Source organism: Lissotriton helveticus, chromosome 2_1 (genome assembly GCF_964261635.1).
Source record: "Lissotriton helveticus chromosome 2_1, aLisHel1.1, whole genome shotgun sequence".
Taxonomy (NCBI): domain Eukaryota; kingdom Metazoa; phylum Chordata; class Amphibia; order Caudata; family Salamandridae; genus Lissotriton; species Lissotriton helveticus.
This window is the reverse complement of record NC_136059.1, coordinates 2,108,893,791-2,108,916,431: the sequence shown is the minus strand read 5'-3', so window position 1 is coordinate 2,108,916,431 and position 22,641 is coordinate 2,108,893,791.

Here is a 22,641-nt window from a genome sequence, read left to right as displayed (position 1 = left end):
AAAAAAAAAAGGAAATGAGACATTGAGTGGCCTGAGACGAGTATTAGAAGGAACAGTATATTTGTATCCTAAGCAATGCTGAAGATAATATTTGCATGGATGATTATGGCTACAACAAGAACAGTGACTCAGCAGCGTAACCTTTCTTCACGTGTAGGAGGAGGCTGTTGACGATGGATCCAATTGATGGTGGGCATGAAATTCAGAATTGATTTGAAAATACTCATTGGTGTTTTTTTAAGCAGAATTACAATCTACTAGGATTCATCTAGCTGCCTTAAAATTAATTTGAGGAGGTTGCTTGCACCTTATCCTCCCCAGCAAGTGTGTGGAATTATTATTGTCATTTAGTCACACCTGAATGAAAACCACACAGCCCGGGGGAAGAGGGTTAGGGTTTGAAAATTGGATGGGAATGGGGTTTTTTGGGAAAGTTTTGTGGAGAGAGGAAAAAAAACACAGCATGGACAAACAACAAATGAAGAAAAAGAAATCTCTGGATACGAAGATATCCATAAATCTTTTAAGGGACATAAAGGAAGTGCACTGCTGCATGCATGAAGTTGTTTGCTAAATTGATGGTTAGGTTGCTGAAAAGTAGTACTTATTAACTATGAAGAAACAATTTGACAGTACAGGGCTGTAGTAATTACACAATTTCACTTGCCCATCTGCCCTCAGAGAGAATAAACACTTATTAGTACATTAAATTAGTTTTAAAAAGAAACTTATCAAATAGCTGGAGGGAAGAATTTGAAGCCGAGAGCAAACAAACGCACAGAGTCACACTCATAGAAGTTCACAACAATAACATTATTTAAAAGATAAGGAGAAGTGAAGAGGATACTGTCACTGTATGTTGTAGTTGTCCTGTTCAATTTGGAAAGATGCATGTGTCCAGCCATTCCTCCTACTTGCGGTACTCCTCCATCCTATCTGATGCTGCGTCGAGCAATCTTGGTGACCAGACAGACACACTGTCCACTGCCTGCCTGGCGGATGCGGAATTGCGGATAGCTAATGGTAAGCCTGAGTTAATCGTTTTTCCCATCGCACAGGGTAAAAGCCGGCCTGTAATTGTTTGATGGAAAAACAGGAGGTGATATTAAAACACCACAGGGAAAAAAATATAAGGTACGGTGTGTAGTGCAAATATAACACTTTCAATTTCAGAGGCGACAGTATTACATACAAGCATCATTTCTAAAGTGCGTACTCGGAGTCTCCTTTTCAAGGATAGTAATTACTTAGCACACATCAGGCCAGGGCCATGCAGACGGTCAAGGCAGGCACCACTGAGTGAAGCAACCTGATGTAGCATACCTCTTTGACACAGACAGCCAAAGCATATCTAATTGTATGCAGCAAGCCACCTAGCTGCAATTTTACATGAACTGCTGTCTGGAGTCTGGCATAGCAACACTACACTGGCTCGACCACTCCATACCACGACTAGAAAGATAAGTAGTTCTTCTGTAGTTGTTGTTGACTGGTTTAGCTGAAATGGCCATAGTTGTTCCGTAAACCAACGATGATGATCCATCTATCACAGTGAGTGACTGTAAAGAAAAAAGATATTATGTAAGTTTGATCATCAAGACTCATCATCATCGTGGTATATTGGCCAACTCAATGTTGTTCATGCAGTCGCAGTCTAGTAGTCTACACACACAGTGAGTCCAAGGACATTTTGCGTATTAATAAATGCAACGTAGTGGCCCCTGCAGTAGAAGTACAATTTGAATTAAACAAGGTAAAAAACAGAGTAGACTTGAGTTACATTTAGTGTGAAAAAGATTAAATAATAACAGAAGACATATGATTCATTTCATGCACAACAAACAAACAGCAATTGCTTTCATCAGAACCAGACAGCCAGTGCTGTCCACTGCATGCCATCCATCTCATTAGTCATTACCTGTTCCACTTTTTGTCCGCATCTTGTTCTTAAAGTGAAGGCCCACAGGGCAGCCTCTCAGGTCAATTTCAGAAGAAACTGTCAGCAATCAGCATATAGTCCGTAATTCCAGTCCCACTTGTTTTGAGGGTACTCGTCTATGAAGCAACAGTTTCTTGATTCTGCGTAATCCAGCCATCTGCCTTGAGGGAAATGGATAGGGGAGTCTGGAGGCGGAGGATAGAGGAGCATGTCTGAGTTGTGAACTTGTGAACTTCAGGAATGCAGACAGCGGCACCTTCAATAAGGAAATAAGACGAAGACAGTGCTGCTGATGGATTTGTTGTGATTAGAGTTTTGTTGTGGTAAAAGTTGCAAAACAAAGAAAGACACACAGGAATAAAAGTGAATAAAAGGAAGTCAGTTTCAGGCCTAGGTGTCAGGGAAGTAGAGCTCGTCCTCAAACTCTGAATTGAGACGGGAGTAGGTCACGTAACAGAGAAGAACTTCCGTCACCTAAGTCGGTGTCCTCTTCTTCCTGCATAGATTCACGTATTTTGTAATCTGGTGGTATGAAGTGCTGATTCATCTTGATCATTGTTAACCTCTCTACATTTTTGGGCAAGAGGCGGGTCCTTTTTGAAGTTACAATGGCACCAGGAGCACTGAAAACACGTTCAGAAGACACGCTTGTGAGACAAATAATTTGGAGCCAGCTTGGTGATCAGTGGCCATTGACCCAATTTCCCATACCAATACAGCAATGGGTTGCGATCAATGCAGACCTCTGTTGGGTCATCCAGATAGGCCTGCAGCATCCACTCAAGGTCATCCGGGGTGCTGAACTTTGCGTACCATCTGAGGCCTTTGAATCAACACTGGAACGAGCAAACCCTTGATGAGTTACCCAATCCGCTTCCGACAATATTATGGCTGGGCATGGTACAGGTGAGGATGATGATACGGTTGTTGGTGTCGGTAACAGCTTTCTTCGGCCACAGAAGTGGACCTTGATGCCGGATGGCCTGCTAAATCAGTAGTACTTCTGCCGCTTCCTTCAATTTCCTGCCGCTCTTTTTTTAACCGAGTGGCTGACAGAACTAGCCAATGTTTGTACTTTGAAACATCTGCTTCAGTAAAAGGAATGAATGCTTTGCTGGCCAGTGCCTTTTTGTACCGTGGATCCAGAACAGTGGCACAAATGTAATGTTGTTCTGTATGTATTTTTTTAAGCCTTTCATTGTCAACTAGGCGGGTTAATAAGCTCTCAGCCAACGGATATGCGTCTTGCTTGCCAGTATCATCTTTGAACATTGAAGACACCGCCTTCAGTTGGTGCTCTAGCATGCGCAACAATGGGAAAGCTTTGCCCAAAGTACAGTCCTCCCTGCTGACTTCACGCGTGAAGACCTCAAAATGACGAAGCATGTCTGTCAGGTTTTTAACTAGGTACCATTCCTCCAACTCTAGCCTCATGTCTTTCATAGAAGAACCCAGTGCAAAGACATACTCATTGATTACCCTGGGCTTACCGGCTAGTGTGGCTTTACACGCACCCCAAAATAAAAATAAAAATCCACATATAACAGTGAGCTATTCAATTCCATGACATAAATGATATTTAAGTTCAACAAAACTCACAAAAACAGTTGTTTCATGCATCCATGACTAATCCTGGGACTACTACATACTGTGCCTGCAGTAGATTTCTTGTGCAGAATTGCAATTTTTGCAAGTTCGGGAATGCGAGCTGTTCAAATCTCCCGCCGGAAGTCAGCTGCGCGTCGCATCTACGTGTTTGCAATTGTTTACTCCCGCGATGCGTGATCGCGGGCCCTTATGACGTAGTCTCATTCTCAAACTCTCGCAGTGCAAGATGGCGGGCCGCTATGACGTACTTGTGGTGGAAAAGGCTCGCGCGATCACGCAGCCAGATCCAAAATGGTGCAGCACACGCAAACCAGGAGGAAAAACAACTCGGCGAAATCAGAATCACGGTAAGTCAACGCAGCGCGTGCAAGATTATATTTTTGAAGCGCGACCAAGCAAAAAAATCCGCCAGCTTCGAAATTGCGAATTTTTGGGCAAATTCTCGTGATTCGCGGACCGCAAAATTGCCCAAAATTTGCAAATTCTGCGAGCGTAACGGATTTTCAGCCCATACTTAGTCAACCTCTCCTGAGGGGGTTGAGGCAGTCAGACTCACACCAGGGGGTCGATTCCGATCCGGTAAAATGCGCTCCGAATCGTCGTACGGAGAGTTTTTTCCCCATACGAATCGTACCCGTAGACGTCCCGTAAGTACGACGAAGTACGATCTGTACCAGGTGCCAAACTCCGTACGAGTCGTACAGGACTCCGTACGACTCAAATCTCCGTACGAGTTGCACTCGGAACCGGCTGTACGCGACATCACTACGGTTCGTGGCTGGTTTTTACGACCCAGCAAGTACGATTCGTGTCGGGTACGCGCCGTACGACCCTTTTCCTATGGGAGCCGAAAACAGTCATAAACGCAGAGTTCGCGCCGAAACAGGTACAGAACGCCCCCCCCCCGGGTACGGCACGTACCCCCCATGATCGCAGGGGTACGCGCCGTACCCCTGTGATCATGCGGGGTACGTGCCGTACACCCAGCGTACATGGGGTACGCACCGTACCCCATGTACGGTGGGTGTCCGGCACGTACCCCATGTACGCTGGGTGTACGGCACGTACCCCGCATGATCACAGGGGTACGTGCCGTACGGTGTGTAGGTGATCGTGCGCTTTTCCGTACGAATCGACGTGTACCGTACGAATCGCGTCCAGGTCGGCCGATCGGGATCGGAATCGTCCGGTCGTACGGCATCCGTACGAGTCGTACGGAAACGGCTCCGGATACGATTCGTACGGACGGGGATTTTACCGGATCGGAATCGACCCCCATGTGTTTATGTTGTCCACCAAATGCACAGTTTTTACTGAGAAAACAAAAAGCTGTACGACACCAGCCTAAGCATTTTTAAAAATGTGAACCACGCAAAAATGCACACACAAAAGAAGCAAGCATTCATCAAGCAAATACACATATAATTATATGTTACATGTAATTCAAATAGTTTTTTATATTTTAATGGGAAGGAAGGAGATTTATTATTATTATTATTATTATTATTAATGAGTTTTATATCGCGCGTGGTTACCCTTGGGCATCCCAGCGCTTATCCAGAGAACACACCATAACAAAGACAGCTCATTAGGCAGGGAACAGGTAGGTCTTTAAAAGATTGCGAAATCGTAAAGTGCCAGTTTCGGAGCGCAGGGCAAGCGGAAGGGAATTCCACAAAACAGCCACGTTAACGGAGAATCTTCTACCGCCAGTCCTGGCCTTTCTTACTCTCGCGACTTGCAGGAGATGTTGATGGTCTGAGCGAAGGGCACGTGGGGCCTTATAAGAATGAACCATACCCCGGAGGATAGGTGGCCCTTTCCCCTGCAAGATTTTGTGGGCCATACAGAGTGCCTTAAACTTCACCCTCTCTCTGACAGGGAGCCAGTGAAGCGCCTTCAGCGCCGGACGGGCTGATTGCCGCCTGGGAAGGTCCGTCAAGAGCCTGGCAGCAGCGTTTTGTACTTGCTGCAATTTGTTCAAAGGTGATTCTGGCGCCCCCAGAAACAGCGCATTGCTGTAATCCAGCCGGGAGATGATGAGCCCCTGGATTAATAGCCTCCTGGTGGCCATCGGGACGAGGGGTAGGATCTTCCGGGCTGACCGGAGCAGGCCAAAACACACGCCTGCGGTCTTTTTAGCGTGTGACTTAAAAGAAAGGTCCTGCTCCAGCCACACCCCCAAGCTCTTAATCTCCTGTTTAGGGGTGGGTGGCACTCCCAGACAGCTAGGAGAGCTACTTAGGGGCAAAGAGGGAGGGGAGTTCCCCAACATCATCAGTTCGGTTTTTGAACCGTTGAGTTTAAGTGCTGAGTTGCACATCCAGGTGAAGATCTTGGCCAAACATGCATGCATCTGGTCGGGTTGATTCGCCGACTGGGGGAGCCCTACCACCAGCTGGGTATCATCAGCATAGCTGATGATCTTAATACCCAGTGGAAGTACCACACTCTCCAGTGGGGCCATATAAATGTTAAACAATGTGGGGCTCAACGATGAGCCCTGTGGCACACCACACTGGAGAGGGACCGATGTTGACTTCTCTTGGCCTTCCCAGACCTCGAACGTCCGATCTTCCAAAAAGGACGTGAGCCATTTCAGGGCCAACCCGGAGACCCCCACCCCCGACAGCCGCTGGAGTAACACCTGATGGTTTACGGTGTCAAATGCCGCACTGAGGTCCAGGAGGATCACTGCCACCGATCCCCCTGAATCCAAAATGCACCTGGCATTCTCCACGACTGCCAGCAGGGCAGTGTCCGTCCCCTGGCCAGGGCGAAAGCCCGTTTGAGAGTCACCCAGAAGGGAGTTGGATTCCAGAAAACCCTATTCACAAGTTTCTCCGCCACCTTGCTGAGGCCGGGAAGTAAAGAAATAGGCCGAAAGTTCGCAAGGTCGGCGGGATCCAGGCTGGGCTTCTTCAGGAGGGCCTTGACTACCGCTCCCTACCAACTGGGAGGCACCACTCCTTGAGTGAAGGATAGATTTATAAGATCCGTCACTGGGCCGCCAATGGTAGAGGCTACCTGCTTCAGATATTTCATCGGAGCCGGGTCTCTCGGAGACCCGCTCTTCACGGTGGCCAGGACCCCGAGAACTTCGTCCACAGTGACTGGTCCAAAGGAGACCAACTCTGCTGTCCTCGCCCCGGGCCAAGACCCTAGGTTACCCACAGAGGATGTCTCCTGGACTAACCGAGGGAGGGATGCCAAGATGTTTTCAAAATTAAATTTATGCTACTCATTGCGAACTATATTTTATTTGTTGCACTTGCTCTGCTCCCTCAAATCAATCTGAGGCAAGTAACTAAGGGGCCGATTATGATGGTGGACGGACCTGAGTCTGTCCGCCACCATAGAGTAGGAGGGAACCTCCGCATGGCCTGCGGAGTTCCCTCCTGTGCAATTAGGATGTGACTGCCACCCTGGCAGTCACATCCTCTATTTTTACCATTGCGGCGGGTGCGGCTTCAAGCTGCATCCGCCGCAATGGTAAAAATGCATACATTGCATTTGTATGCAGAAAGCGGCAGGTGCCTGCCGATTTCTGCATACAAATGCAGGGGGTACCATAGGTACCCCCCATGTGCACCCCCCACCCCCCCCCTTCACCCAGGGGGCCCGCAACGGGCCCCCGCAGTGAAGTTACACATGCTTTTCCATGGCGGAAAACCCGCCGCGGAAAAGCATTTTTTTCAGCCCATCCTAATCTGGCTGACGGTGTCTGAGAGACACCGTCACCATATTAGAGCTTTTCCACCGCGGTTGTAAGCCAACCATGGCGGAAAAGCTTCAGACAGATTTCTAGACCCACCGCCATCCTAATATGGCGGTGGGTCTTCTGAGGCTCCGCAGAGGATTTTCCGCATCCTCCGGGCCGGCGGTGGCATCCGCCGGCCCGGAGGATGCGGAAAATCCTCCATCATAATCGGCCCCTTAATTTTTAGCCTCAAATTTCAAATTCCAGACACATTTACGGACATTTTAAAATGTTCAATTTTATATATTACTACTTCATTCACATACATGTAATTAATCTGTTAATATTGTTTTATTTTCTAAGCAGTTGCAGGCCCCTGAATAGGCTTTGTGGACCACAGGGGACTTTAGACCGCTTGTTTGAGAACCACTGATTTAATTTATTTCAGTAGATTAAAAATCGTCAGCCCTGTGATCCAAATATATTACACTTGTATCACCTGACAGATGTCTTTCTATACCCATTGTACCAGACATCTAAGAGCTTATTATTAGGTGTATGAAAAATAAATTGCACATACTTGGATGATGACATTTGTGTACAATCAAACACATGTTTAATAGGCAAGACACACCCATACTTGTCCATTTGCCAGATCTGCCTTGACAATAGGACTTCACTGATGATGTTTCCTCCAAAACATGATTTCGAAGCTGACAAGCTGATCTCTTAAAACTTTGCAAGCACAGGGGGCTATTAAGACTCTGTTCTGTGTAGGAAATGGGGCTTTGACTGGAGCTCTTGCCAGTAGGACTAGGGCAGCAGGTGTATGTGTGGGCTTGACTTACCTCTCAATTGTGCGTTTTGGAGCTAGTCAGCCAGTATGGGCAGAAAATGCCTCCCCACCATACCCAGGTTAAGAACGGTGACTCTGGCCAGTGACTTGTCCCCTACCCCAGTTGACTGGGTCTTCAGTCCTGCACACCAGCTTCTCCCACCTCTCACTGGGGATTTCTGGAACCAACCAACCTGGAGGACCCCAACCTCCTCCGTGATCAAGTGCCACTCTGCCATGGGTGGGGAAGATGGCTCAAGCTGGTGTCTCGGGCCCCTGTCTGGTGTCAGGAGGCTCCAGACATCCACAGGGGCTTCACACAAATCTCACTGGTGCTTCTTGGAGCTGTTTGGCTGAGCTGTTTGTCTCAGAGGAGCAACATTATTTATTTATTTATTTTTTGAGCTTTTAGAGCCCGACAGCTACCCAAAGGGGTTTCCCGGCGCTAACGAGACAGAGAGCCTATGAGTGCAACAAGATTACTGTGGTGCAAAAAGGGGGTACTTATTGATTAAACAACCAGGTTTTGGTGGCTTTAAGAAAATGTGTATAACTCAGTTCCATGTGTAAGGTCAGGGGGAGGGAGTTCCACAATTTTGGGCCCAATAAAGAAAAGGACCTGCCTCCCATCCTGGCAAGTCGAATCTTAGGCAGACTAAAAAGGCCATGAGAAGAAGATCTCAAACAGCGGACCGGAGAATATATATGCACCAAGAATTGAAGGTATCTCGGGGCAGTGCCCCATTTAATCCTGTGCATGAAACTAAGGGCCTTAAACTTGACTCTGTTTTCAATTCTAAGCCAATGTAGTGTACGGATATGTCCTGACATGCGTTCCATTCTGTGGCATTTGCATAACAGCCTTGCCGCGGCATTTTGCACAAGCTGAAGGCATCTGATGACCGTCTGGGCTGCCTCCAAATAGAGGGCGTTGCCATAATCCAGCCAGGAAATGATTAGGGCATTGACAACGGACCTTTGTGTGTCTCCAGGCAACATCCAAATGATTTTCTTAAGCCACCGCAAGATGTTAAAGCAGGTGGCTGTAAGTTTACTAACCTGAGGTTGCATTGTTAGACCCTTGTCGATGATAATCCCTAAATTCCGTACCTGTTCTGAAGGAATGGGAAGAATTCCCATTTTAGGGGGCCAATGTCTCACGCTCCAGAGATCTTGTTTGGGGCCCAGTATTAAAACCTCTGTTTTGCCTCCGTTTAATTTGAGCAGGTTCTCCCTCATCCATTTTGCTATCTTACTAAGACCAGATTGCAAGAGGGCAGTGGAAACGTCCCCAGTATTTGAAAGTGAGAAAACTATCTGGGAATCGTCTGCGTATGAGAAAATAGTCAGACCCTCTGCTTTGGCAATCCCAGCGAGTGGAGTTACATATAAACTAAAAAGCGAGGGGCTAAGTGCCGAGCCCTGAGGAACTCCATACGGAGAGGGATGAATGTCAGAAGAGACTGTATTCGAGGTGATTTGAAAAGTTCTCTTAGTAAGAAAAGATGCGATCCAGTCCAGAGCTTTACCCCTTATACCCATGGCAGAGAGGGATTTTAACAATATGTTATGGGAAATGGTATCAAACGCTGCGCTGAGAACTAGTAGACTCAGCGCAGCTGAATCACCTCTATCTACCAAATGGCGTAACTTTTCTGTGACTCCCAAAAGGGTTGTCTCCGTGGAGAACCCAGGGCGGAAACCTGACTGCGATGTATGGAGTATCTCATTCACCTCCGTGTACTGGGCAAGGTGGTTATGCACATGTTTCTCCAAGATTTTGGAGAAAGCAGGTAAAAGGGAGCTAGGCCAGAAATTGGCAGGGACTTTGGGGTCGTCCGTAGGTTTTTTTAATAAGGGAGACACCATAGCATGTTTCCACAATGCTGGGACCGTAGCTTTCTGTAGGGACAAGTTTAGAGCATTGCAAATTACAGAAAGTTGAGGGGTGTCTAAAAGCTTCAGAATCGAAATTGGAAGAGGGTCAGCAGGTGAACCCGGCTTCAATTTCCCTAAACTCTCTTGAAGGCCTTGAACTGTCATCTTCGGCCAGGAGGTTAGTGGCTCATAGGTCAGGGCTGACTGGATAGAGGTACCCAAGTCGGTGAGGCCTGAGTCAGTATGGGCTATGGCAGATGCCTGATGTTGTTTTAATATGTCCGAGTAGATGATATCAATCTTATTCGTGAAGAATTGCGCCAATTCTTTGCATTGAACACTACTCAGCAACAGGGGTTTAGCCATGGTTTGTGAGCCAGCCAGCTCTTTGACTAAGTTAAACAAAGTTTTCGATTTATTTATTGTCTCGGAGAACATACTCCCCCCTCGTCAGGTGCAAATCTGCCCAGGCAAGTACATTGACCAGCATGCCTAAGCTAGCTCCTATTCATGCCATCTCACTATCACACAGATTTTCAAAGGGAGTGTACCCCTACCCTGTATCCGGAGCCCTCGTGGATCCTATGGAACCCATCCTGAGTCTGCAGGATCTGTAGCTGAAGTGCAATCAACGTTTTCCACTGTACCAGCTTTAAGAGCCCTTCTGGAACCTGTTGATCCGGTCCCCACCACTTTGTAACTTTCCAGGCTCGTTACTATAGCCCTTGCCAAGAGGGCCAAAGCCCAGGCCTTGTGGAGCTCTGCCTGGGACGTATAAGGGCTTTTTACCCTGCTAGAGCTAAAGGGGCATTCTCCGGCTGAAGGAAAATGCCTCCTGGGCATTTTGAAGAACCATGAGCTTGTGACTGGAGCTAGGCACAGGGACCTAAATTGCCCCAGGTCTGTTGAAGTTCTGATTGGGGTCTATCAAACCAAATATTCCACAACAGTCAGAAAGAGCCCCACCTTATTCATTTTGTGACACCACATGCCATTGAAAGGAGCCCTTGACTATGGGCCAACTGCACAGGCCTGTTGGAGTTTAGGGGCATGTCAGAGCTTTCCACCCTCCAGGAGCAAGGGACCCCTACCAAGGCATGGAGCACTCCAACCTAAACACTTTGTGACAAAAGGCTGGCAAATGAGTTGGCACCCAGGGCCTGCTGGAGCTCTGACCATGACTGGTCAGAGTTTTCACATCCTGAGAATTTGTTGACATTGCAGATTGGCAAATAGAGCACAAGGGCCTACACTCCAGGTCAGCTGAAGCTCTAAATGGAGAGTAGACAAAGTCTTCTACCAAGAAAAATCAAGGGAGTCCTTCCCAAGCCAGCAGAACCCCCACCTGGTCACTTTGTGACACTGCAGGTTGAAGATGGATGCCCAGGGACTGGCAACATAGGCTTGCTGTAACTTTGACCCAGAGCTCAGTTGGAGCTTTCAGATCCATACTGAGGGTGGGGGGGAGCTACGCCACTCCTGTATAAGTATTCCTTTGGTAGCTTAGGACAACAAACAGTCAGTTTCTGAATCACATGGTCTAAGGCCCATCTTCTGGGCCTGCCACAGCCTTGACTGGGTCCTGTCAAAGCGTTCAACCTTGCAAGAGATGTGGAGCTATCCGGAAGACTGAGCTTCCCTGTCTAGAGAATGAAAGGAATCCTTTGTTCAAAAGATGAACCTGGCTGTCGCCCTAAGCCTAAAGTCATCCATCTAACACCCTCCTGGGTGTTAGAAGGAGCAGGTTGGTGGTGTGGTCCCTTTCCTCCTATCTAGACTAAAGGAACTAGGCTTTTTTTGTAATCTGCGTACCTGGGTGTCAGAAAGGGGCTTCTGAGCAGAGGCATTCAACCTCTTGGTAAACACACAAAGAGTAACCAGTTCCCTGAAACTTACTATGGGGAGTGTTCCATCTGAGTCAAAAAAGATTCTGGATAAACCGAATCACCCGCAACTTCTCATGGCATGTTTCATCATCTGCACTTTTCCATACCATGGCAGGTAAATACCACTGTGGTGGACTCAACTACTGCTGGGAGGTCTTAGATAAACTATATATTAAAAAGGGTGAGGGGATCCAAATGCAGATAAAAATATCTTGGGGTATACCCCGGGATTTCCCTTTATTATAGGTTTGTGCAATAAGATGAAAACAAAGTTTTGGGTGTGAGGTGAGATATAATGCCTCATCAACTAATGGCAGACATAGATGTGAAAGCAGGCATATCCCCTTGAGGAATGTATGACTACAGGGGAGAACTTTGTTGTCCTGACCAGTAAGATTCCGAACCAACTAAGTTTGAGGGTTTATTTCTTACAGAAGAAATCCAGGAAGGTGAGAGGGTTAGGCATCATTTGATTGCATGAAATGGATGAGCAGCCCTGATGAAGGCCTGAGAACCGTATTGGCTTTTCAGAACAGCCAAAATATGTTGGCATAATCACATGGGTTGGTGAGGCAATGTATCTCACCCTGCACCCAAAACTTGATGGTAATCTTATCTGAGTTACCTATCATAAAGAAAATTCCTGGGATATACCTCAAAATAATTGTATCTTCATATGGATCCCTGCATCTATCCAATATCTTTTTTTTCTAAGAACTCCTAGTAGTGGTTGAATCCGCCAAGGTGGTGCTTATCAACCATTGTGTGGAAAATGGCTGATGATGAAGCATACCTCCAGAAGTTTTGGGTAAAACGATTTCTCCAAAATATTTATTTGACTCAGGCGAGCGCTCCTTATAGTAGGTTTCATGGACCTGGCCATTCTTTGTGTGGTTATGTTTAGATGTGAAGGGCGTGACCCGGTCTATTTACTCTGTCTCTCAATCTGTATATTGATAAACAACCTCTTGGTGCCTTGTCTGCAAGAAACTTTCAAATGAAACTCATTGTCTGGCAGCTCAGAATTTTGAACATTGAGCCCTGCCCATGAAGAATCTTTGTTCTTTTTCTATGTTTTATTGTTGTCGTGATTATACATTTTGTACACCCCTGGTCATGCTTCATGTTCCACATGTCTTGATGTTTTCATTCATGTGCGGGTTGCTTTGTTTTATAAATATGGAAACATTGTTAAAATAAAAACATATTTAACATATTAAAGCAAGCAGAGTAAGAATGTATGTTTATTGTCTAATATGGAGCTCTAAAATCCAGATTGTGAACAAATAAGGCTTTCCCGCTCAATTCGTATTCACATTATTTTTCTAGAACAAAATGGAAAAGGTATTGACAAGTTTTAAATTGTATTGTAATTGCATTTATGTAGCACCTAATACCCCTGAGGAGGCGTCAAAGCGCTTTTTTGGCAAGTAGCATGTTACTCCAGAACCCATAAAGGATTAGTGGTGAATTAGTATTGTTGAAATCTGAAAGTAATTTGAGCGGTGGATATGTTATTTTGATTTAGAAGGATAGTGGAGGGATAGAAGAGGGAAAAAGTTTGCATTTATATAGCGCTTGCTACCCCTAATGAGATGTTGAAGCCCTTTTCGGCATGTAGCACGCTACTCCGGAACCCAAACAGGATTAGTGGAGAATTAGAACAGGAAATATGAAATTAATTTGAGTGGTGGACATATAAGTCTGTTATTTGGATTGAAAAGGAATAGTTGAGGGAAAGAAGAGGGAAGGTAGTATTCTAACAGACATTAGAAACTGAGGGCCCGATGTAGGTGGCAAATACCGGTCGGAAACGGCCGAAATCGGCAGTTGCCGACCGGTATTTGGCATCTTGAGATGTAGGGGGCCAGATTTTACAGATTCTGTAAATTTACCGAATCGGTAAATTTACAGAATCTGTAAAATACCGAATCGGTATTTTTACGGATTCGGTACCTACCAGATGTAGGTGGGACTCTTCTGAGTCCCACAGACCTTTAGGAGTCGGTATTTCACCACCCAATCCAATTGGGTGGTGAAATACCGAATCCAGGTGTGCATGCACATCTGTGCATGCACACCTGTGCCATGTGACACACAGACATGCCCTTAGGGCATGTCTGTGTGCCACATGGCACACATGCCTGTAATTGGGGTGCCAGAGGGTGTCAAAGTGACACCCCCTGCACCCTTGCAAGAATAGGTAATTACCGAATCGGTAAATACCGATTCGGTATTCCACATTGATTCCTATGGGCTTAAGGCCCATAGGAATCAATGGGGGATACCGATTCGGTATTTACAGAATCGGTATTTACTGATTCAGAATTACCTACATTTCCCCCCCTCTAATTTACCACTTCTTAAATACCGAATCGGTATGATTCGGTATTTTAGAAGTGGTAAATTAGATTTACCTACATCGGGCCCGTAATAACATAAATGATGAGAACGAGTATTATAATCGGGCTTGTCTCTCCATATTAAGTTTAGTGGCACTAAAAGCTCCGATGTCAAAACTTTGTAGGTGTAAATTGGAATGAGTATACGTTGTTTAATTATGCTAATCTGGATAACTTTATTTATTTATTCATTTAAAAAGGTGTTATATAGCGCTACTGGACCCAGGAGTATCAGAGCGCTTTCCAGACAGATAAACAAGATAAACATCTTGAAACAAAATAAAACAAAATTACAGAGTGAATAAAAACTAGCATGGGATAAGGCATTTCAGTTAGATGGTAATTGAGGAAATAGAGTAATTAAGGGATGGGTAAGGTAGATGGGGACGGTTGAAAGATAGGGGAGAAAAAGGGTAGAGGGAGAGGGGGGAGACAGTAGGAAAAGAAGAGAGAAGGGGTGGGTTGAGGAGAATAAAATGAGGACTGAATCAATATAGAGACGTTAAATATTAAGCAGCTAAGTCCCATGTGCAACCAGATCGAGACAATGAGTTGGCCAAAATTTCAAAACATACAGGTTTTCCTACAGGTTTTCCTCATTCGGTTTTCGTCAAGTACCACCTACTGCAAATCATGAACAAATATCTAAACAGAATTTTCAAGATATTAGGAGCAGCGAATGTGTGTAATTAATGGGTTATGCGATATATGGAGGCCCGAAACTCGGACTAATTATACCAACTCACGGTATCGCTAATTGCTGGTTGTCATTGCCGTGCCAAATCTGCAACAAATTTCAGTGAGTTCAGCGCTTTAAATATGACAAGGTTCATTGCCGATCTTGTTGGCAGGAACTTAAAGCGTTATATGTGTTTAAGAGACACAGCCTGGATAGCTTATATCAAACGTTAGGCTTTTTCTTTGGGAGAGCAGCTCATTCCACATTTAGATATCTGCTTCTATGCCGATGTGAACGAGGACGTATGTTGTCGTGTATGCTGCGTGAGAGAATTTTGGAAAACATGTCTATATTTGGTTTTCTGACCCCAGACGTTTCGTACTTGTTTTGAACTTTTTTTTCTTTTTTTAAAGTTGGCTGAAAGGTATGCCATGAGATTGTGATTTACGGTGTCATATGGAATTTGAAGAATTCAATTTATCTACTTCTGTAGTGTGCAGTAAATGGCCTGTCACTTCAAATACGTCAGTCTGTCCTGCTCAGAAGCGAAATGAGTTGAACTACAGTACAGTACTTGATCTACTGTTTGAAGCCACATTTGATCCAAGTTTGCCTCTGTCATGGGAAAAGTGCTATCAATTGAGTCTACAGCACATCCCTTTTCTGCAGTGACAGCGTCGTGAACTAATTCACATGACCTACCTGATAATCTCCCTCGTCTCATCTGCACCGAAACCTTGCCGCGGAGAGGAAGGTTCGGGCGTCAAAATAAACAAAGTAATCAAACTTTCCTACAACTGACTATCGAGAAAATAGAAATCCACATTCTCCAGAGTTTCTGTTTTCTGTGCTACTAGTTATGGAGACTAGTCTGCAAACAATGAGTATAGTGGAACATTAGGGGCCATATTATTGAACTGTCCCGGGAGCGCGGCGGGTGTTTGCGCACGCTTTGCGCGCCCCCGCTGCAGTGTGGTATTGCAGAAGTGGCTGCAGATGCTTGTGCATCCCCTTCAGTTATACTGAAACCGCAGGCACACATACAGTGCCAGCACTTTCTCAAGAAGGAGTTTCCCCATTTGCATGGGGGCGTTGCCACATGCAAATGAGGGAATTCCTTTGCCTCTGCACCTTTGCCGCATTACAGATGTGGGCTCAGAGGCAAAGAAGCTCTCAGGGGGTGCACTAACAGTTTGCGACCTAGAAGGCAACCTGCACTATGAAAAAATAGTGCAGCTTCTCTGCAGCCGCTCTGTTTTTCACATGAATGCGCAGCTCCCAAGGCAGCTCAAGTTCTTGGCTGCCTTGGGTGCAGTGCATTCACCCTAATATGGCACATTTTCCTTGATTGCACCGGTCACACCTTTTAAAAGGTGCGCCTGATGCAATCAAGGAAAATGCGCTGGATATATATTATGGCCATAGGTGTAGTTTAAACCACACAATAATTAAGTCACTGAAATCCGTTTAGCTATCCATCTTCTAACCAACACAATGTAAAACAATAACTAGCTAATGATGCCTCTATTTATCTGCCTACTACCTGTCTATCTCTCTGTCTACAAACCTCTCTCTCCTGTCTACCTCTCTGCCTGTCCAGTTGTGTATGTGTCTTTCTGAGTGAGCATGCCTGTCCCCTGCCTGTTTATCTGCTATGTTCTTCCCTCTCTCTATACAACTCTATTGTTTTTCTTCTGTCTGCCATTTACATTATTATTTGCAATGTTATAGCAAAACAAATATAACAATTTTATCACAGTAAAAATTGTATTATGTTATATCAGGGTCTAGCTGTTAAAGTAAACACATGTTAGCTATTACCAATAAGTGAGGGTTCGATGCTATTATTATTTTAATATTTTGAATTGGTAAAGTGCGAAAATCACCCAGCGGGCATTGAAGGGAAGAGGAATCAGGCATTTTTGGGATGCATGTATCTATTTCCAGGGGTAGAGACAAGTTTTCAGGTCCTTCCTGAAGCTCAGCAAGTTTGAGTTGTTCTAAGGGAGAGAGGAAGTTTCTCCAGAGGCTTGCACTTTGTACTTGGATGGTTCTGCCTCCTACTCTTGTTTTCCTAAAGGAGGGAGTAGATATGCGAGCAGCCTGGGATGATCTTAAAGTTCTAGAGGGTTTATATAGCTTAGTCATGTGTTGATGGGCTATAGGTCCTGTGCCATTTTCTGCCCTATTGGTGATGCATTGTGCCTTAAACATGAACCTTTCCTTTACCGGTTTGTGTAGTGTTTCTGAGGCTGAGTCCTTTCTCACTTTATTTAGCGCTAGTTTAGCTGCCAACACCTGGAAATTCTGGAGTCATTTGAGGAGGTATTCAGAACTACTTAGTAACAAGGAGTTGCAGTAGTCTAATCTATTTAGGATTGATGCCTGTATCACCAGTTTTCTATAAGGGTGGGTGAGTAAAGGGGCTACACATGCAAACACAGGTAAAGCAGAAATGGCATCTCTATGCGATACCACTTTAAAGCCATAACAAATCTTTATTATTGTTGGTGGTGATAGTGTTGGTGGTGTTTTATTGGCGGTGGGGAAAGTAGTATTTAAGGTGGTGGGATTAGTGGTATCGGTGATATTGGTGATGCAGTATTGTATTGGTGGAGATATGGTATTGGAAGTGGTATAGTGAGAATATGGAAGCTAATGGTACTGGTGGTATTGGTAGTGATGCTATTGGTTATGGTATATGGGGTGGTTGTGCCAGTGGTATTGGTGGAAAAGATAGCATTGAGGGCAGTGTTGGTATGTGTAGGTTTAGTATTTGTGGTATTAGTGATGACATTTGTGGTGTCTGGTGGTGGTGCTGGTTTATGTGGTGGTGGTAGTATAAAGTGATATTGATGATGTTGATATTGATGGTGGTAGTCTTATTGGTGGTAGCAGAGGTATTAGTGGTGGTAGTGGGTTAGATGGTGTTTGTGATGTTATTGGTGATTTTGGTATTTGGTTTGTATTGGTGGTGTGTGGTATGGGTGATGGTAATGACTGTAATGTTATTAATAGGAATGGTGATGGTATAGTGGAGGTATTGGTGATGGTGTGATATTGTGTGATGGTATTCATATTGTATGATTGCATTGGTGGTATTGGCACCGGTGAAATTGGTCTCTGTTACATTGAATACAAGTGACCATCCCCAGGACTTCATTGCATAGGGTTACACACTTGCACCTGGTCTGGAATGGTGCCACCAAGGCCATAATAGCCTCTAGGGAATGGGCCCCAGGAAAACAACTATTCCCATTTAAAAATTAATAGATGTGTTTGCATCAGCCCCCAGGACACATCCCAGTCCTGGAGGATTTTGCTGCGGTGTGCTATCTGCCCATTCTTCATCGTTTTTTTTTTCAAGGGCAATTCTTCAAAACAGAATAACTTTGTCCCCCTATCACCATTTTCCTTTGGCTCATTTAGCTCCTATATTCAATGCCTAGCCATTGAATATTCTTTAGGTGTCCTGGCCTCTAAAATGGACCATTGTGTGCGGATATAGATTTATGGATACTCTGCACCAGACCTGTCCTCTGCCTAGCATCTGGAACTTCTCTCGTGCTGTTGGGGGCATCTCAGGCAGCCCCTCCACAACCAGCCAGCAAAACACCCTCCTTGCCACACTTCACATGCCCCAGAGCCTTCTGGCATGTTGAAGGGAACCCAGGTGGAAGTGGAGTCCAGGTCTTCCCCTCAACGGGTCCTCAGGGGGCATAAGGGAAACATCGCCACTGGCCCTAAAGAGATCTCTTCTAGTCCTGGGGGTCAGCAGGAGTCAAAGTCTTTAGTCTATTCTTGTAGGGCATCAGGTGACTTCTCCATTAAGATGGGCATCCTTCTGCTGTTGTCACTCCCAGATCCAAGATGTTCTTATCAGTTTCTCCATAAAGGGGATTTTAAGTGGGGATGGAACATTTTAGGGATACCCCTTGGGCAATCTAGAATAACACATCACCATGCCACCTCTGTCCTAAGCCTCCTACACATCATTCTGGGGAAATCCAAAATGGCAACTTCAAGTTGTCTCTGGTAAAAGCTCATCTGAGAACCGCAGCTTCGCCTCTTGATAACACAGCTGCTTGATCCTGTCACATCAAAACTTTAATGGCAAGCCCATCCTGTGTTGGCTCCAGAGGTCTGTGATGCCCCTTTGTTCCAGTGGGCCTAGGCTGTCCCAGCCCAGGTGCACTGTGACAAGATAATTATTGAATCCAGATTTCACCCCTTCCTTTCCTTTCACAGGAACTGAATCAGGCACTGTTATTTGCCCTACTGTGTGGGGTGGCCTTTGATCCCTGTGCTGGGGAGTAGAGTAATTAGCATGAATAAATATGGGGTGGAAAAAAGGCTGGAATTTGATTATGAGCTGAACCAGAGGAATATGACAAATCTTAAAGTCCCTTAAGATATAGATGTGGGTTATTTGGAACTGCAAATTCAAACTCTGGCCTCACGATTCACCTCAGTTTGGTACCTTGTTGGAACCTCTAGACCTAAGTGGAGTACAACTGTACTTTAGGGCATATTTCGCCTGAACAGAACAATACAGAACAATATTAAGTCCTACCTTCCCCTTCCCTCCTCCCACACTGCTCACCTAGTCACAGCTATCAACAAGTTAGTTACCAGATGAATACATTATCAGTAGATGCTGTTACATCAACACATGATTTATATAGACTCCCTCAGGCTAGGAACCTAGGGCCCGATGTAGGTAATTCTTATTTACCACTTCTTAAATACTGAATTTTACCGATTCGGTATTTAAGAAGTGGTAAATATGAAGGGGGGAGATGTAGGTATTTCCAGATGTGTAAATACCGAATCTTTAAGATTCGGTATTTACCGAATCTGGAAATACCGAATCGGTATTTCCTATTGATTCCTATGGGCTGTGAAGCCCATAGGAATCAATGGGCAATACCGATTCTGTAATTACAGAATTGGTAATTACCGATTTTAGCAAGGGTGCAGGGGGTGTCACTTTGACACCCTCTGGCACCCCAAAAATAGGCTCGGGTGCCATGTGGCAGGCATACATGCCCCAAGGGCAGGTCTGCCTGTCATATGGCAGAGGTGTGCATGCACACATGTGCATGCACACCGGAATCGGTATTTTACCATCAAATTGGATTTGATGGTAAAATACCGATTCTGTAAGGCTTGTGGGACTCAGAAAAGTCCCACCTACATCTCAAATATACCGAATCGGTAAAAATACTGATTCGGTATTTTACAGAATCGGTAAATTTACCGATCGGTAAATTTACCCATTCTGTAAAAATCAGGGCCCTACATACCATTTCTGAATTACCGGTCGGTAACGGCCGAAAATACCGATTTTCTGCAGTTACCGACCGACCTACATCTGGCCCCAGATATTGCATCTCTTCAGCTAGTATCCCACCATGACTCCTACTGCCCATGCTGATAATTTAAATAGCCTAAGGTATTTGGGGTTACAAAGTTCCTTAAATTCAGTTGAGAGGAGCAATGAGAAAGATCCCCAGCAAGTTTCAAATACCTAACCCTTTGTTCCGGATTCATGGTGATTCTTTCCATCACCAGAAAATCCTATTTCATATGAATTAATGTTTTTTGATTGAGCTCTTAAACTGTCACACATGCGGCCAATATATCCTGCTTTGCTGCGGTAAAGGGAACTGTTATTTTACTTCTGGGTGACCTAAGAGGGTAGGATAGGTGGTCCGGGACGCCCAAGACTACATATACGAGGAATCTTAATAGTTCGGTTCCTAGCATGGAGTCAGTATCATCCAGTACCTCTGCCAAGCATTTTGTGAGTTCAAGCAGTGCCATAGTAGGTGAAGAAGGGTGCATTGATGACCGCCACCTCACCAGGACTCCTTAATTCTTGTCTTTGAAAAATGGAGGACCATTTTTTAGGTGTAAGGTTATGACCCAAATCTCTCTTCCATCTGGTCTGACCTGGTGTTTTCTCTTCTCCGTTGTTCCATCATAAGTATTGGTATATCTCTGAAAGAGTATGTTTGTCCCCATATTTACCTATCATCTATTTTTCAAAGGATGTCACAGTGCAGTTTGCTACTTTCTAAGGGCACCCAATGCCAAATTTGAAAGTATCTATGTCTCTCGTGTTCCATCATGTTACACTATAACCTGTTCAATCATTCCATGTCAAACAAGCCCCTTGTACACTGACAATTTTATTTTTGCCATATTGCGAACTGAGTTACCCTGGCTGCCGGGTCGAAGTCAGTGTTGCCCACAAACGGAGTGAATGGGGAAGAGCGTGTAGAGTGAACTGTCTTTATTGTCCCATGCTGCTTGAGTCACCTCCATTATCAGAGGCAAATGTAGGCCCCATAGTCTACACCATATGGCCAACCATGGGGCCCTCCACAAGAGCACACCCACAATTGTCCAGTCCATAAAACGCCAGAGTTTCTCGCTTTCTTCTCAGAGGCACTCTACTACGTCACATATCTGAGCTGCGTGGTAGTTTTTCAAGATATTTGTCAGACTCAATCCCCTATCTACACTAGTTTGTAAATGTGCCTTCTCACTATACTGCTGTGTTGTGTTTCCTTAATCTCGTGCAGTAGCTCGAGGATTATTGTTTATAGAATTGTATAACTCGTGCTGTAGCACGAGGAATGTATTCCTAGTGTGTTTATGTTCAATGTGCATTCCAGCTCATTCAGTTGTACTCGAGACTGTTTGGTCAGATGACCGGACTGTTTGCTTCGAGGAGGACTGAAGGAAAGCTGCTTAACTATCGATGTTCATTACTGAATAAAAACTTGGAAATCATTTGGAGTTTGGAGTCATACTTCACAAGCTGTAAAGCCCTTTCCTGTGTCAAGGCTGCACATCTTTTTGCAGCAGCCTTATCAGTAGGTCATAGTTTTATCACCAAGTTGTGACTGACAATGGAGTCAAAGTGACCCCTAGATATTGGATGCTATTTCTAGTCCAGTGAATTGGATATTGCTGTTATAGTTGAGTCTCATAAGATGAATGTGTCAACAGGTTTAAAATCTGAGATTGTTGTAGGCCCATCTTGAACCCAGAAGCATTTTCAAATTGTTGTATAATCGTTATCACAGCGGGGACTGAGGCCACGGAGTCTGAGAGGATCATACTTACATCATCAGCATATAAACTGATTTTATGCTGTATATCACAAAAGATTTTACATTTTTCAAATAGCCACAGGGAGTGATAGTTTCACTAAAAGTAATCTCTTTCCTACAACATTAGGGGTCACCCAGACCGCAACTTTTCTTGGGGTATGTATCTGTAGTCAGGTCAATGATATTGTAACACTAAACTACGACTCCATCGTGAAAACAGTTTTGGCTATGCTGCTTAGCTGGCATCTGCTAAGTATTTATACGAGGTGTAACGTCATAGGAATGAGTATCCTCCCCAAATTTCTAAATGTATTTAATTCAAAACCATTGTGGGTCTCTTCGTTATTCTTTAAGAAATTGAATAGTGTCATAGGTAGCTTCATATGGGCATGCTCTGTGGGCTCTCAAGTTTATGAGATTAACATATGCACAGTGGGGTTTTAAGCTCCCAGGCTTAATCCTTTATCTTTGGGCTTCCTTTGCTGGTCGGCTCCGCGGCTTACTCTGTGAACTGGATGCTGGTCCAACTTTGCTATGATATCAGCCCCCTTGTGGTCCAACAGTGGGGTTTATGCTGTATAAAACTGCTG